Source organism: Lissotriton helveticus, chromosome 8 (genome assembly GCF_964261635.1).
Source record: "Lissotriton helveticus chromosome 8, aLisHel1.1, whole genome shotgun sequence".
Taxonomy (NCBI): domain Eukaryota; kingdom Metazoa; phylum Chordata; class Amphibia; order Caudata; family Salamandridae; genus Lissotriton; species Lissotriton helveticus.
In genome coordinates, this window is record NC_136069.1 from 1,496,126,532 (window position 1) to 1,496,141,450 (window position 14,919).

The following is a 14,919-nucleotide window of genomic DNA, read 5'->3' on the forward strand; positions in this document are numbered from 1 at the left end:
TCACTACATGTAATGTATATGTCCACTAATGTGGCCACCTTTGTATTAATAAAAACAATCAAAAAAATTGAGAATAGTCCTAATTAGGGTCAAAATGACATATTTGTGATATATCACCTGCTCCATCTCGAGTTAGGTTATAACCAATCGCCCAAATAGGTCAGTGGCCATCTTGATCACTTTTACCAAACCAGTACTTACAGACAAGATGACCACTCCCCAGACAGATATTTGTTATGATCTACATACAACTACAAAAAGAACAATTGATGGAAAGAATGCAGAACAATGTCATACATTCACCCTAGTACAGAGATCTGGGCCTAAATTCATCGTTTTTTGCTCACCATACCATTCCAGTTTGGACCCAGCCATGTGCACATCAGTCTTGACCCTGCGCCCAGTTGGAACAGTCCAGCCTGAACTACCAGGCCAGGTCCTCCCTCGAATGGAAACCAGCATCCTAGGACCGGTTTCGGGCTTTTAGCCCTCATCAGCCAGGATAGCTTGACTCCAGTGGCATGGAGAGCACAGGACCCACGTCTGGGCATACCCGTCCCACTCTGGGTGACAAATGCAAAAAGAAAAGAACAATTGAGGGACAGAATGCAGAACAATGTCATACATTCACCCCGGTAGAGAGATCTGGGCCTAAATCGATAGTTTTTTTGCTCACCATGCCATTCCATTCCAGTTTGGACCCAGCCATATGCAAATCAGTCTTGACCCTGCGCCCAATGGGAACAGTCCAGCCTGAACTGCCAGGCCAGGTCCTCCCTGGACTGGAAATAAGCATTCTAGGACCAGTTTCGGGCTTTCAGCCCTCATCAGCCAGGATAGCTTGACTCCAGTGGCATGGAGAGCACAGGACCCACGTCTGGGCATACCCGTCCCACTCGGGGTGACAAATGCAAAAAGAACAATTGATGGACAGAATGCAGAACAATGTCATACATTCACCCAAGTACAGAGGTCTGGGCCTAAATCCATAGTTTTTTTGCTCACCATGCAATTCCAGTTTAGTCCCAGTCATATGCAAATCAGTCTTGACCCTGCGCCCAATGGGAACAGTCCAGCCCGGACTACCAGACCAGGTCCTACATACAACTGCATAACCATTATAAACGATGTGTGTCTCCAGAAAGCAGAAAATATGTGGTTTGCACATCCTAACCTCCTCTTTAACCAACTGTCATTTTAAGGGGTTATTTAAACCAAGCCATGTAACTATAAATCCTTAGAAAAGTTCCTCCATCAGTTTCGTTTTCCTTTGATTTTGCCATTTTTCAACAAGGGTACAGACTTATTTTGCCTTTTTCTCCTTTTTTAGTGCAAAAATATCCAGCCCTAGGAGATCCCACCCTCACCTGCAGACCCTCATTCTTGGCAGTTTCCCACGACAAAACACAGTTAAAAATATATGATAAAAAAATGTGCAGCCGATTAAAAGAGGAGCAGTGTGTACCCACCCCCACCCTATCTCCAGCCCCAAAATTGTACCTGTGTACACATTACTACCAGTGCCATTATTTAATCTGCAGAGAAATTTAATAAGCTCCTTAATCAATCTACATCGCTAGTATCGTATCCGTGTCTATTTCCAGAAGAGCCATTTTTGTATTTTCCCCATTGTTTCAAACTATCACGATTCAAATAAAACTGAATTGCTGTCAGGAAATAAGCTTGATGGTACTTTAGCAGGACATGATAGCCAAAGCTTCCCTTACAGAAACACAACCTCAGTACCAGCACCATATTTTATCTTTGCTACAATGTCCTCACAAAAAGGTATTTAATATTATCTAAATACTACACGTGAACAGAGAAGCAACAATAGTAAATATCCAATTAAGTGTCCTGTTTCAAATAACAAAAAAGTCTAAAGCATTACGATTCAAGATGCTTACAGTGGAAAGTCATTTAAAAGATTCTTATGAAAACTTTCTTCATAAAAAGAAACGTCACAGAAAGCCAATGTGTTTCGCTCATGCGAGAGCTTCATCAGGGCTGTAACGTGAAAAACTACAAAAACATTAAAAACATTAGGTAAAAGTATTGAAAACAACAAAACCATTATAGTCCAACATTGCAATACCAAATACAGAATTGGGCATGAAGAGAAAATATTTGGGAAAAGAGAATGTAAGTACTCCAAGGAGTACATCATATATTACATAAGATGTCTTAATCATGGACACAAACTTGATTTGCACAGTTACAGAACAATGGCAGTGTATTTTAAAATTGGGAAGAAATATAGAAAAGTACAGTAAATCAACTCTCTAAAGACCAGAGAAATTGCTAAGCCCTTAGTCAAAAAGAATGTTAAATAAACAAACATAATATATCAATAATACTATAATCGCTTCTTCAAAAGGCTAATATACCCACCACCACATTGTGCAAACTCTAATAGCATTAGTGGTACATCTCTAAACCTATCAAGGCTTTATTCCATTGTGCAGCAATGATCTAAATGAAATTTTCATTATGCAAAATGTGAATGCTGCATAATAAATCACCAAACATAATCCTTCAAATTTCTTCAAGTAGAGCGATTGGAGGTATTCTCCTAATTAAACAATGTTTGTTGTCTACCAAATTGTAATTTAAACCCCTAATTAATGGTAAAGCTGTATTTTAATTCACAATTCTGAAAATGCTACTTTTAGAAAGTTGCTATTTTCTTGTTCCAACTATTTGCTGTCTGCTGCCTGTATCTTGGGTCACATGACTAAGTGTAGCTGGCAGTTGGTCTTTTTGTATTGCTCTCAGACAGTGCAACAAAGGGCCAAATGTGTTTGAAGGATGGGCCATCTCTGACTTGATATGGGGTAGCAGCTGTCACCTACCACACTTTCATATAACAAAGACTCTGCAAGGCACACTCACAGAGGGTTTGACACTAGTCTTTTGTGACCCCAGAAAAGCTAGGGCCAGGGCAGGGAGGTTGAAAATTCAAAGCACCTCTGGGGGTGGAAACCTCCAGAACGTTCTCCGACTTTAAAGCTAGTACCAAGTATAAATATTGGACCTTTAGGTTTAAAGTATTTTATTCAGCACGACACACAAGGACAGACAAATAATAACAAAGACACAGCAGGGCGGAAAGCCAAAGTTCAAAAGCGGCAGCAACAGGTAACATCCTGTGGGTCTCGAGCGCTCAAGAGCAGAAGACAAATGTCGCCTCAATGTGTCAGAACTTTTCAACAAACCCCCCCCCCAACAGCCCCCCCAACTCCCAACCACCCTTCACCCCCCCCCCCTTCCCCCCCTCGTCCAGTGCACAGTTCCTAATAGCGACACACATCAGAGCTTCAGCGTCAAGGATGACTAGGCCATAGGGAGATCATGGGGCAGAGCCCTCTGGGGTCGGGAGCCTGAGAAGGCGGAGATACTTGGGACAGGTGAGCTCTCGAAATTCAGTAAGCAACAGGGAGTGAAAGGGTTGCCAGAGTTCTCTAAACTGATCCACATCACCCGCCACCGTAAGAGACATTTTCTCCATTCCCAACACATGCCATAACCTGTGAATCCAGCCAGTGATAGACGGTATCGTGGCCGTGTGCCAGTGAATTAAAATGTTCTGGACAGCGGAACCTAGAGCTATCGCTATCTGCCTACCCCTGCGAGATCGAAGGGGATACATTAGATCATTCGGGAGCCCCAACAGAGTATAGGCAGGGAAGCGGGGCAGTTCAATTTCGAAGCTAGAATCAATTTCATCCAACACTTCCTTCCAGTAAGGCTCCAGAAGCGGGCAGTCCCAAAGTATGTGAGTGAGAGTACCTCGATGCCCACATCCTCTCCAGCATGTATCATCTTTACCACGATCAAACTCACGCACTCGTTCAGGCGTGTAATACCAGTAGGTAGAAACTTTAGTTAGTGTATCAGTGAGCCCCATGTGGTAAGCTGAGTGCCTCGCTCTGTACGATATGTGTTCCCACTCTTTATGGCTTAGTGTCCTCCCCAATTCCCGTTCCCACCGCTCCCTCCCAGGGTGATAAAGGTGTGTTGCTGGTGGCTGCAGGAGTTTATACAAATCAGTGATCAGTTTGGAGTCCGAAGTCCGCGTCATGAGCCAATGTTCATAGGGGAGAAAAGGCCGGTCGGCCGTCCCTCTCACCTGCGGCTGAAGAGCCCAGTGGCGAGCCTGCATATAGCGAAGTCGCTCAGTCTCCGGAAGCGAAAACTCTTGACGGAGTTGGGGAAAGGGGATAACCCCTTCCGGGCCATACAGGTGACATAAGGCCCTACATCCCGCTTGACGCCATCTCGCAAAGGCCCCCGTTTCCATCCCCGGGGTAAAGTCCGGGTTGTCCACCAGCGGGGTGAGCGGAGACGGGAACGTGGTAAGACCGCGCAGAACGCCAGTAGCATCCCACACTCGCAGAGGCACTCTCGTGACAAAGGAGGCGTAGAGGTTTTTAGGCCGGTGCGGGCGACGCAGGAAGGGGATCTCCTGTAAGGGCCTCCCAGCCACCGACTGATCTTGAAAGAGCCAGTGCTTATCAGACTCCCATTTACTCCACTCTACAAGGTAGCGCAATTGAGTAGCTTGAAAGTACTTGCGGAAGTCAGGAATACCTAACCCGCCAGCTTCCGGGGCCAACAATGAGAGGGCCCTACGCATCCTAGGTTTCTTACCCTGCCATACAAACCGAGAAACGTCCGCTTGGAGCTGCGAGATCCATCCTACCGGCGGTTGGAGCGGCAGGGCCCGAAAGAGGTATAGTACCTGAGGCAACACCGTCATCTTGACGGCAGCTATTCTGCCAAGCCAGGAAAAAATGCCTCGGTTCCACCGGCCCAACTCCTCCCTAATCTTGGCACCTAGAATCCGGTAGTTCGCCGACACCATGGCCGGCAAGGTAGGGGCAATCTGGATCCCCAGATACGGCACCGCTCCCGAAGACCAGAGCATGGGGAACCGTCGCTGCAAATACGTCCTAGTGTCCGATTCGAGCGAGACATCCAGCGCCACCGATTTCCCCATGTTCATCTTAAACCCCGACACAGTGCCAAAGGAGGCCAATTCCTCCATGCACGCGGGGAGAGCCACGCGGGGCCTGTCAATGGTCAAAATAACATCATCAGCGTAGAGGCTAATAGCGTGTTCAAAGCCCCCCATTCGGATGCCAGTCACCATCGGGTTATCCCGCATCCGCTGGGCCAACGGCTCCATGTACAGCGCGAAAAGCAGGGGCGAGAGCGGACAGCCCTGCCTGGTGCCCCGTTCAATACCAAAAGAGACCGAGGCACATCCGTTGACCCGGACCACCGCCGACGGGCGGTTGTAACAATTAAGGATCATGGAGCGGAATTTCTCTCCAATACCTGCCTTCATCAGCACTCGTTCCAAGTACGGCCAGTGGACACGGTCAAATGCCTTCTCCGCATCCACCGCCAACAGCATCCGTTCCCCAGGAACCCTGGAGGCCTTTTCAAGCAAATGGACTACACGTTTCGTATTGTCCACCGTCTGCCGTCCAGGGACGAAGCCCGCCTGATCGGGGTCGACCAGACCGGGTAGGTGTAGAGCCAGTCTAGCGGCCAGGATCCCCGTATACAACTTCAGATCGATGTCCAAAAGGGAGATCGGCCTATATGATCCGCACTGCGTCGGATCTTTACCGGGCTTAGGGATTACCGAGATGGTGGCTCGAAGCAGATCAGGCGGAATGGCCCCAGGGTCCGCAAAGGAGTTAAAAAGACGCGTCAGGATGGGAGCCAACGTCGTGCAGAATGTTTTGTAGAATAGTGCGATGTAGCCATCCGGCCCCGGTGCCTTACCATGTTTAAGTCTGGCAATAGCAGATATCACCTCCTCAACCCGGATGTCTCTGTCTAAGTGGTCCGACTGTTCCGGCTCCAGTGAAGGCAAGACAACCGAGCCCAAATACGCTTCCAGGGCCTCCTCATTCGGGGGATCTCCCGTATAGAGGTCTTCATAAAACCTGCGGAAGACAGCCGCTATCTGCGCGTCATCAGTCTCCAGGCGCCCCGACGGGTCAGCGATTTCTTTAACAAGCTGGGATTGCCGCGCCACTCGGAGCCTATGTGCCAACAACCGGCCACACCGGTCTCCACCGGTGTAAAAGGCGTGCCGCAACCGCAACGCCGCATACTCAGCCCGGTCAAGGTCCAGGGCTGCTAAAAGCTTCCGAGCCTCCTTGAGCTGCCGCCAAATGCGAGGAGCCCCCGTCCTGCAGTGGATCTGTTCCAGCTCTCTCACCCGATCCGTAAGTTCCTCTCTTTTGGCCTGCCGTGCCTTATTATCCGCCGAAGAGATCGCAATGAATTCCCCTCTGACAACAGCCTTCAGGGCCGCCCATTGTGTAGCCCGACTAGTGTCCGCATTGTCATTATGAGACTGAAATTCTCTAATCACTGTCTCAATGCGAGTCACTACCTCCTTCCTGTGCAACAGCGTGTCACGAAGGCGCCATGTCCAAGGGCGAGGGGCCGCCGGAGGCACACTCAGCAGAACCTCAACAGGAGCATGGTCCGAAAGGGAGATCACCCCCATCTCCGCACCCGAGGCCAGCGCCTTTACCGGGGAGGTAACCAGAAGGTAATCTAACCGTGCATACGTCTTGTGCGCATGGGAGTAATACGAATAATCCCTATCAGTCGGGTGTAGCTGTCTCCATAAGTCAAGGAGGTCCACCTCTGCAAGTTGAGCTCTTCGATCCGCAGAGAGTTCCCCGACCTGAGGGGAGCGCTGCGCCGATCTATCTAGTGCGGAATCAAAGACAATATTAAAGTCCCCCCCGAGTACGATATGTCTATCTTGAGTAGCCGAGACCTCCTCGAACGCCGCCTGCAGAAAGCGGTCCTGCCGCTCATTGGGACCGTATAAAGACCCGATCGTAAACAGGAGACCCCCTATTCTAAACCGGTAAGCCAGTAGTCTACCTTTTTGTTCAGTGAATTTGTGAAGAATTTCCCCCCTGAAGTGGCGCGCCACCAGAATCGCCACCCCGGCCGTTTTAGTGGTGCATGAGGAAAAGAATTGTGTAGGGAACTTGTGAGACTTGAGTCTGTGTGTGTCCTGTGATAGCAAGTGCGTCTCCTGTAGGAGACAAATGTCTGCCTGTGTGTTCTCTAAGAGCGAGAGGACTGCCCGCCTCTTTACAGGATTATTCAAACCCCGAACATTCAGGGTCACCACCTTACATGTGGTGGGAGGCATGGTCAACAGTGGAGCAGAAAGCAGCAAGATCCCCCGTCAGCAAGATTGGGAGGACAGAGGCTAAACATGGCAAGGGGCGCAGCAAAGCACAAAGCAACGAACAGGGACAGGAGAAGCAAACCGTGTCATGCAAACCAATGAGCTTACCACCCAGCCGCCAACCCACTGCCCTCAGAATGTCTCGCACCAACCGCTCCTCGCCCCTCCAATTCACCCGCAAAGCATGAAGACAAGCCAGACCACAGTCGTTATAGCTCAGTAGAAGCAACCCAAAAAGTACAGACACTGCCAAGATAACTAGAAACCCCTCTGTGCACTGGACGACCCCCCTTCCCCACTGCCAACACCCGGATCCCCCCCTCCTACCCCGACCCCAACCCTCCCAAACTTCTCCATGTGACCCCGTCCCGCCCCCACCCCAGTCCCTCCCCTCAACTGGAACTGGTACAACTACCCCGAACTCCCCCCCACCCCCCTTCCAGAAACCCCGCAAACCCAGTGTCCCAGTCCGGTCCTTATCGGACAAGCCTGCGGAAAGTCAAACCAGTGGACGTCCAGCCACCACGCACCTCTCCGTGCCCCCCGCCCCCCCTAGACCCCCAAACCTGCATATCCATAGGTGCGATGTCGATCTCCCCCCGGAGTTCATTCAGGCTGTCAGAGCCACTCCAGGCCTTATAGGATCAGCGGCTCCATCCCGCAACTCGGGATCCGGCCCCAACCCAGCCGCAGGGGAGTCCGGCCTTGTCGAAGAAGCGGATGACTGCCGGCCGGGGACTGTCTGCCAACCATCTCTGGTGAAACGATTCCGGTGGGGCGTGGGAGATCCGTCTTCAGTAGCAGTGATCCCGAGCACCCCACAGGTATCCTGAAGGGAACGCAGCTGATGTAGGGTACCATTCCATCGAAAGATGAGACGGAAAGGGTGTCCCCAGGAGTACTGCGTGCCATGTCCCCTAAGAAAGTCGGTCGCAATTTTAAAAGCCTTGCGCTTCTGGAGGGTGGACGCGGCCAGGTCCTGATAAAGGGCTACTCGATGGCCCCTGAATTCTAGGGAAGATCTCTTTCGGGCCTCCCGCAGTATCCGCTCCTTCAGGGGATAGTCCGGCAAGAAGGCCAAGATGTCCGGAGGAGGTGCCGAAGTCCGGCGCTGCAGGCCCACTCGGTGCGCCCTATCAATCCGGATGGGAAAGTCAGCCGACTCACCCAGCACCTCTCGGAACAGATCCCCAAGGTACGATGCGACGTCCTCCCCCTCCTCCCGAGACGGAATGCCTCGGACACGGATGTTGTTCCGCCTGGAGCGATTTTCGAGGTCCTCCGCGTGTGACTGCAGGTCCAGCTGTTGCTCCCGAAGACGAATGACCTCCTGCTGAAGTTGCGCAATTTCTTCGTCTCTGTTGTGGCCCGCTTCTTCCACCGTAGCCACCCTGTCACCTAGGCCGTCCACGTCCCTACGTATTTCACGGACCTCACCCGCCACCTCCTGCTTGAGCGTTTGGAAGTCGTCTCTCAGCGAGCTGAAGAGTGATTCCAGGAAGGACCTCGTAACCGGCGGCTCCCCCCCGCCTGCTCCCTGGGAGCCACCCGGAGGAGATGGGGACGGCTGACCCCGATCATGTCTTGCATTGTTCCTATTCAACATCTCAGGCAATGTGCGATCTCCTTTCCGCGTTCCTTTATTCTGCGCCATGATGGCCGTCGAGATGCTTCCCCCGGGAGTCCAATGTCTCAGCCCCCGGTATGATCCCAGGACCGGGCTAGCGGTCCCACACGGGGTCTCTCCAATGACCCAAGGGCTGGGTCACTTCACCGCCAAAGCAAGAACCGCAATGGGGCCCACGGCCTGCACCTCCAGTGACCAGCTGTCCGTCTGTGTCCGTAGGCCCACAGGGCCCGATCCCACACTCCTCTCAGCTCCACGGGCTCCGCTGTCTCAAGCCGACCGGCCCGGGCACCCCTATGGACTCCCCTTCGAGCCAAGTCGCGGCGGGACCACCGGGTCACACGGATCCCGCAGCAATGCCTTGGCAGCTGTCGCCGCTCTTTACAGATCTATACAAGAGTGCGAACTTCGGCCGCCACGAGGCAGGCTAAGCCAAAGGAACCAGTTCTGCTTCGCGCCAATGTGCGGGCGCAATGGCGGGTCTAAGGCAGCAGTCCTCTACACTCGTCACCCGGGGGAGTCGGCCTCAGCGCTTCATCTCAGCGCCCTCCTGCCACAAAGCTCACAACGGGGCCCACAGATGAATCCGCAGACCCGACCAGGGCCCTCACTCCAGACCGGCGGGTCGCAAGTCCTCCGCCACACAGAGCCGCCGAGAACCAGGAAATAGGCCAAAGCCACGGCCCCGATTAGCGCAAGGCCTCCAATTCAGCTCCGCCCTCGCCGCTCACCGGACCGCTTCAAGAACCGGGTCCGCCAAGAAGACCCCCTCCGGGCTGAGCAGAGTTGCCCGGGACAGGCGCGGAGGGACCACAGCTCCTCTCGGAACCTCGAGGCGGCTATCCAAGAGGTCCGTGTCCGGGACTAGGCCCAAGCCACGGCCTCCCGTAGCTGCCGGCAGCAATCGCGGCACCGGACCCTCTCCGTCTCCAAGGGCAGGCCCACTGTGCGCACCGCAGGCACCGGTGATGAAGTCCGAGCCCAGCGGGTAGAGCGGGGCTCCGTCGCGTGGACCTAGATCGGCTTCCAGACCCGGGCAGGGTCCGCCTCCCTCCCAGGCCGTGCACCAGGCCCGATCTGCTCTCCGAGATGGCGCCGCACCTCGGACCGTAAAAGCACCACGGAATGCGGCCACAAGCTCACCGCCGCCACTCCATGTTCGAACACCCCCGCTCCACGAATCTGAGCATTCCGGGGGGGAGAATCAGCTCATGTACGGTAGGATTAGGGCTTCAGGACGGCGGAGCTCACTTCGAGTGCGACCACTCAGCTCGCCATCTTGGCCACGCCCCCAATATTGGACCTTTAGACCCAACTTTTAAGTACACAGCTGGACTTGTGGAAGGATGGCTATGCTGTTCTGCCAGGAAGAGTGCCACTCTGTTGCCCTGCTACCTAAGTGAAGCACTGGACCTGCATCTTGAACCCAGGACCACCAAAGAGACTCCAAGGGCCAGTTGACTGGCCTCCTGATCAAAAGCCTCGGGGACAGAACAGGCGTCAACCACCTTAAACCCAGCACCTGAACGTATTTTGCTATGAGTCTTGTCCCTCAAGAGGTGCCACTCCAGATTGGCCCCTTGGAAGCCGACCTAAAGGTGTTCTGCCATCCCAGCTGTGGTCCTGTGGACAGAACTGACACAACAAGACGCATCTCCTTGCAACTCCGCTTCGGAACCACTGCTACGCGATGCATCCCCAACAAAGGACTTTGTCTTGCAACCTGCGGTCTCCTCGGATCCACTGCCGCCCGCGCATCCTCAACACAGGATCTCACATCACAGCCTTGCAGTTTCTGAGAACCGTCGCTGCGCGACGTATCCTCAATGCAGGACCTTACATCACAGCCCTACAGTTCCTCAGAACCGCCATTGCACAACACATCTGAGACGCAGGACCTTGCAGCCACTGTTATGCAACGCATCCTCAAAGCGGGACTTCGCAAAGCTCCTCAACCCGTATTTAAGGTACTTTGTTCAACAAGCCTAACCTGGTCCCTGTATCTGGCCCACTCCATTGCCTGAACATGTGACTTTGTACCGGTCTGGCGTCACCAGATAACTACCATTGGTACTTGGTACTTTCAGGCACTATTTTCACTTATAGCTTTAAAAAGGGCATATTTCCAGATCTACTGATTGTATTATTGTCGTTTTTGTCTCAAATAATGTATTAAATGTTTCTCTATTTTTCTGGATCGGTGAGGGATTTTTCTTGTTGTGTTTCACTTTCATTTGTTTTTGAAGTGCTGCATAAATACTTTACACATTGCCTCTAAGTTAAGCCTAACTGCTTTGTGCCAAGCTGACAGAGGGTTAAACACAGCTTAATTTGGGATATGCCTGTGTTTTACCCTGACAGAGATAGTGGTTGCTGCTTGAATAGGGTTTCATCCCCCTCAACTAATAACCCAATTTCCAACAGTAAGTGACAACGTTTTTGACCACTGCAGACTGCATTTCACAGCAATGATATTATTTGCAGTCCATAATTTTCATCAATAGAGTTTGACTACTTGGGCCTTTCCCCTTCAGCATTTAGGGTGATCAGACCCTCCATACTTGTGTGTGCTGTTGCCTTGTTAAACTATAAGTGCGCTTGTGTGGATTTGGTTTCTCTCTCGGTAACTCACAAATGTGAGGTGAAGCATGGATTGTTGTATTCATTTTAATGTGAGTATGGTTCAGTCCCCTTGACCACACATTATCAAGAATTTTATATCCTATTCTTTGTATACAGGTCCAAAGAGTCTCCAGAGTATCCAGTTTAGTATAACCATACAGGTTTATGTCTTATATACGTGTACTTACATTCTCAGCCCCACGCTCTTTAATATCTATTTATCCCCCCTTGCATCCATGGTAGAGGCAGAGGGGGCCAAAATTATTTCCTACGCCTAAGGCACTCAGCTGATCTTCTCCTGTGATAAAGGTTCTGACCTTGTTGAGGCAAGGATCGGGACCTGTCTCACGAAGGTGTTTAACTGGTTTAGGATTAATCAGTTTCAGTGTAATCCGGACAAAACAGAAGTGGTTTTCTTCGAAAACCCGGAAACCCCAAGTGGCGCTCCTGGTGGCCTGAGGATCTGTCACCGAAAACCCAGGAATTGTGTTAGACAAAACTCTCTCCATGCGATCTCATCTTACTGCCGCATGTTTCGGAATCCTATGAATGCTAAAAAAATTCCTGCCATTACTTCCGCTGGAAAGCAGAAAGATCGTAGGGCAGGCAATGGTGACTTCAAAGCTTGATTGTGTCAATTGTCTGTACCTGGGTCTTACTAAATCTCTGATCCAGAATTTGCAAGTGGTCCAAAACGCAGCGGCCAGAGCCATTATTAAACCGAAACTAGATCTAATATAAATATAATTCTTACATCGTTACATTGGCTTTGCATAAAACAATGGATTGACTTTAAAGCCCTGACCATCTACTTTAAAGAATTCCACAACGTAGGAGCCGGCTTCCTTATCAAATGGGTTAACCTCTACACTACCTCTAGACCATTACGCTCTTCCAATGCCAACTTGGCCCACGCACCCAGGATACGCCTGACCCGGACGGGAGGCAGATCCTTTGCTTTCCTTGGCGGGAAACTGTGGAACAGCCTTCCGGTGGCTCTTAGGTTTAATAAAGACCTACTTTCCTTTAGGAAAAATTAGAAAACGTGGCTTTTTAATCATTAGTCTGGGTCCTTCTCCCTCTTCCCCCCGCTGTCTAGGCACCAGGACACTCTAACTTGAGTAGCTGTGTGCCTATACAAATACCCTATTTCATTTAATTTCTTATGCATGTGTTTTGCCCTACTGTTAAAAACTCTTGTATTCATCCAAAAGGATTTTTTTTAATTAGGGCTTATCTCGACTAGGTTCTGATGAATGCAGATGAGACTGAATAACACTTTGACAGATTTATATATATATGTATATATATATATATTACCTACTGGCGATAGCCAGTAGGTATATATAGTTAGGATTGTTTTCCATAGGGAAATCGCAACATTCTATTGGGAATAACTTTGGCGCCGGTTGAGGAATCTTCCTGAAATTTTCCTTAACTTTGTTTGTGGCGCTCCGCTCCTTCCCTGAAAGTTTGGGGGGGATTCTTCAAGCGGGGGCGAGATAAAAGGGGGGTCCCAAAACGTGTTTTCCCCATGTTAATTTCCATAGGGCGGTTGGACTCACTTTTAGCCCGAACGGCTGAATGGTTTTCCACCAAACTTGGCAAAATTGTAGGGACTGGTAGCCCGATGTGCCTTTGCTATGTCTCAAGATATGTGCTCCAGTGGTTTTTACGAAAATTAACTTTGAAAAAATATATATTGGGCTACATTGGGCTATATATATGTTAGAGCCCAAATGTAGCCCAAATGTAGCCCAATGTAGCCCAATGTAGCCCAAAGATGGCCACCAGAGACAAAAAAAAACAAATGTAGCCCAAATATCAGCCAGATGTAGCCCAACTATAGCCCAATGACAGAATGTCCCAGAGTGTTCTAAAGAACAACTAGAGCGCTAACAGTCTTACTTATGACAAAAGTATGGCACACCTGAAGTCATCTTGATTGGAATAAAGTGTTAACACTTAAAACATTTAATTTGCAAAGGAACAAAATGAGGGGGTTCATTTTGCCATAGAAATTATGATTAGTGCTGAAGAAAGAAAAATTAGGGCACATTTTGAGTGACTTCTCAAATCCTCTTATATTTCATTAAAAAAATTCTGATATGCAGTCTCCCAAGATGGCCACCAGAGACAAAAGAGCCCAAATGTAGCCCAAATATCAGCCAGATGTAGCCCAACTATAGCCCAATGACAGAATGTCCCAGAGTGTTCTAAAGAACAACTAGAACGCTAACAGTCTTACTTATGACAAAAGTATGGCACACCTGAAGTCATCTTGATTGGAATAAAGTGGTAACACTTAATACATTTAATTTGAAAAGGAACAAAATGAGGGGTTTCATTTTGCCATAGAAATTTTATATATATATATATATATATATATATATATATATATTCACTGAAAAAACCATAGGTTACACACCAGTTATAGTTAGGAATTAGCATTTAAAAAACCTTTGAAATTCACTGAAAAAACCATAGGTTTCACACCAGTTATAGTTAGCTGGAAATTTTACTCGCATAAAACCATTGAAATTCCCACGTTATAGTTAGTTGGACTCACTATAACTTGCACGTCTGCAATGCACTGCTGATGACGTCACATATTACATCACTCATGCATATATTTAAATATTTAAACATTACTAGCTAATATATGTATTTACTAAGATACACTTAATAAGCCAGTTAACCAATCAATTTTTTTTAAAAACACTGAAAAAACCATAGGTTTCAGGCCTTATATAGTTAGGAATTAGCATTTAAAAAACCTTTGAAATTCACTGAAAAAACCATAGGTTTCAGGCCTTATATAGTTAGGAATTAGCATTTAAAAAACCTTTGAAATTCACTGAAAAAAACCATAGGTTTCAGGCCTTATATAGTTAGGAATCAGCATTTAAAAAACCTTTGAAATTCACTGAAAAAATCATAGATTTCAGGCCTTATATAGTTAGGAATTAGCATTTAAAAAAACCTTTGAAATTCACTGAAAAAAACCATAGGTTTCAGGAGTTATATAGTTAGGAATTCGTTTTTAAAAAACCTTTGAAATTCACTCAAAAAACTATAAGTTTTAGTGGTGTTATAGTTAGCTGGACATTTTACTCATACAAAACCAATGAAATTGCTCCTATATAGTTAGTTGTACTAACTATATTTCGCGCACCCGCAATCCACTGCTGATGATGTCACATATTAGATCATTCATGACATGGTCAGTGACATCACTGATGACATCTCAAATGACATCACTGATGACATTACTGATGACATCATCCACGTGACAATCACATACACCTTTTCATACACTATTACAATTTTTCATCACTGTTTGTAAAATACAGAGTATCATATTTAAATCCATTGTCACAGCAATACAAGTATCTAAAAATCCACTCAGTGATTCATAGATGTGTACACACAT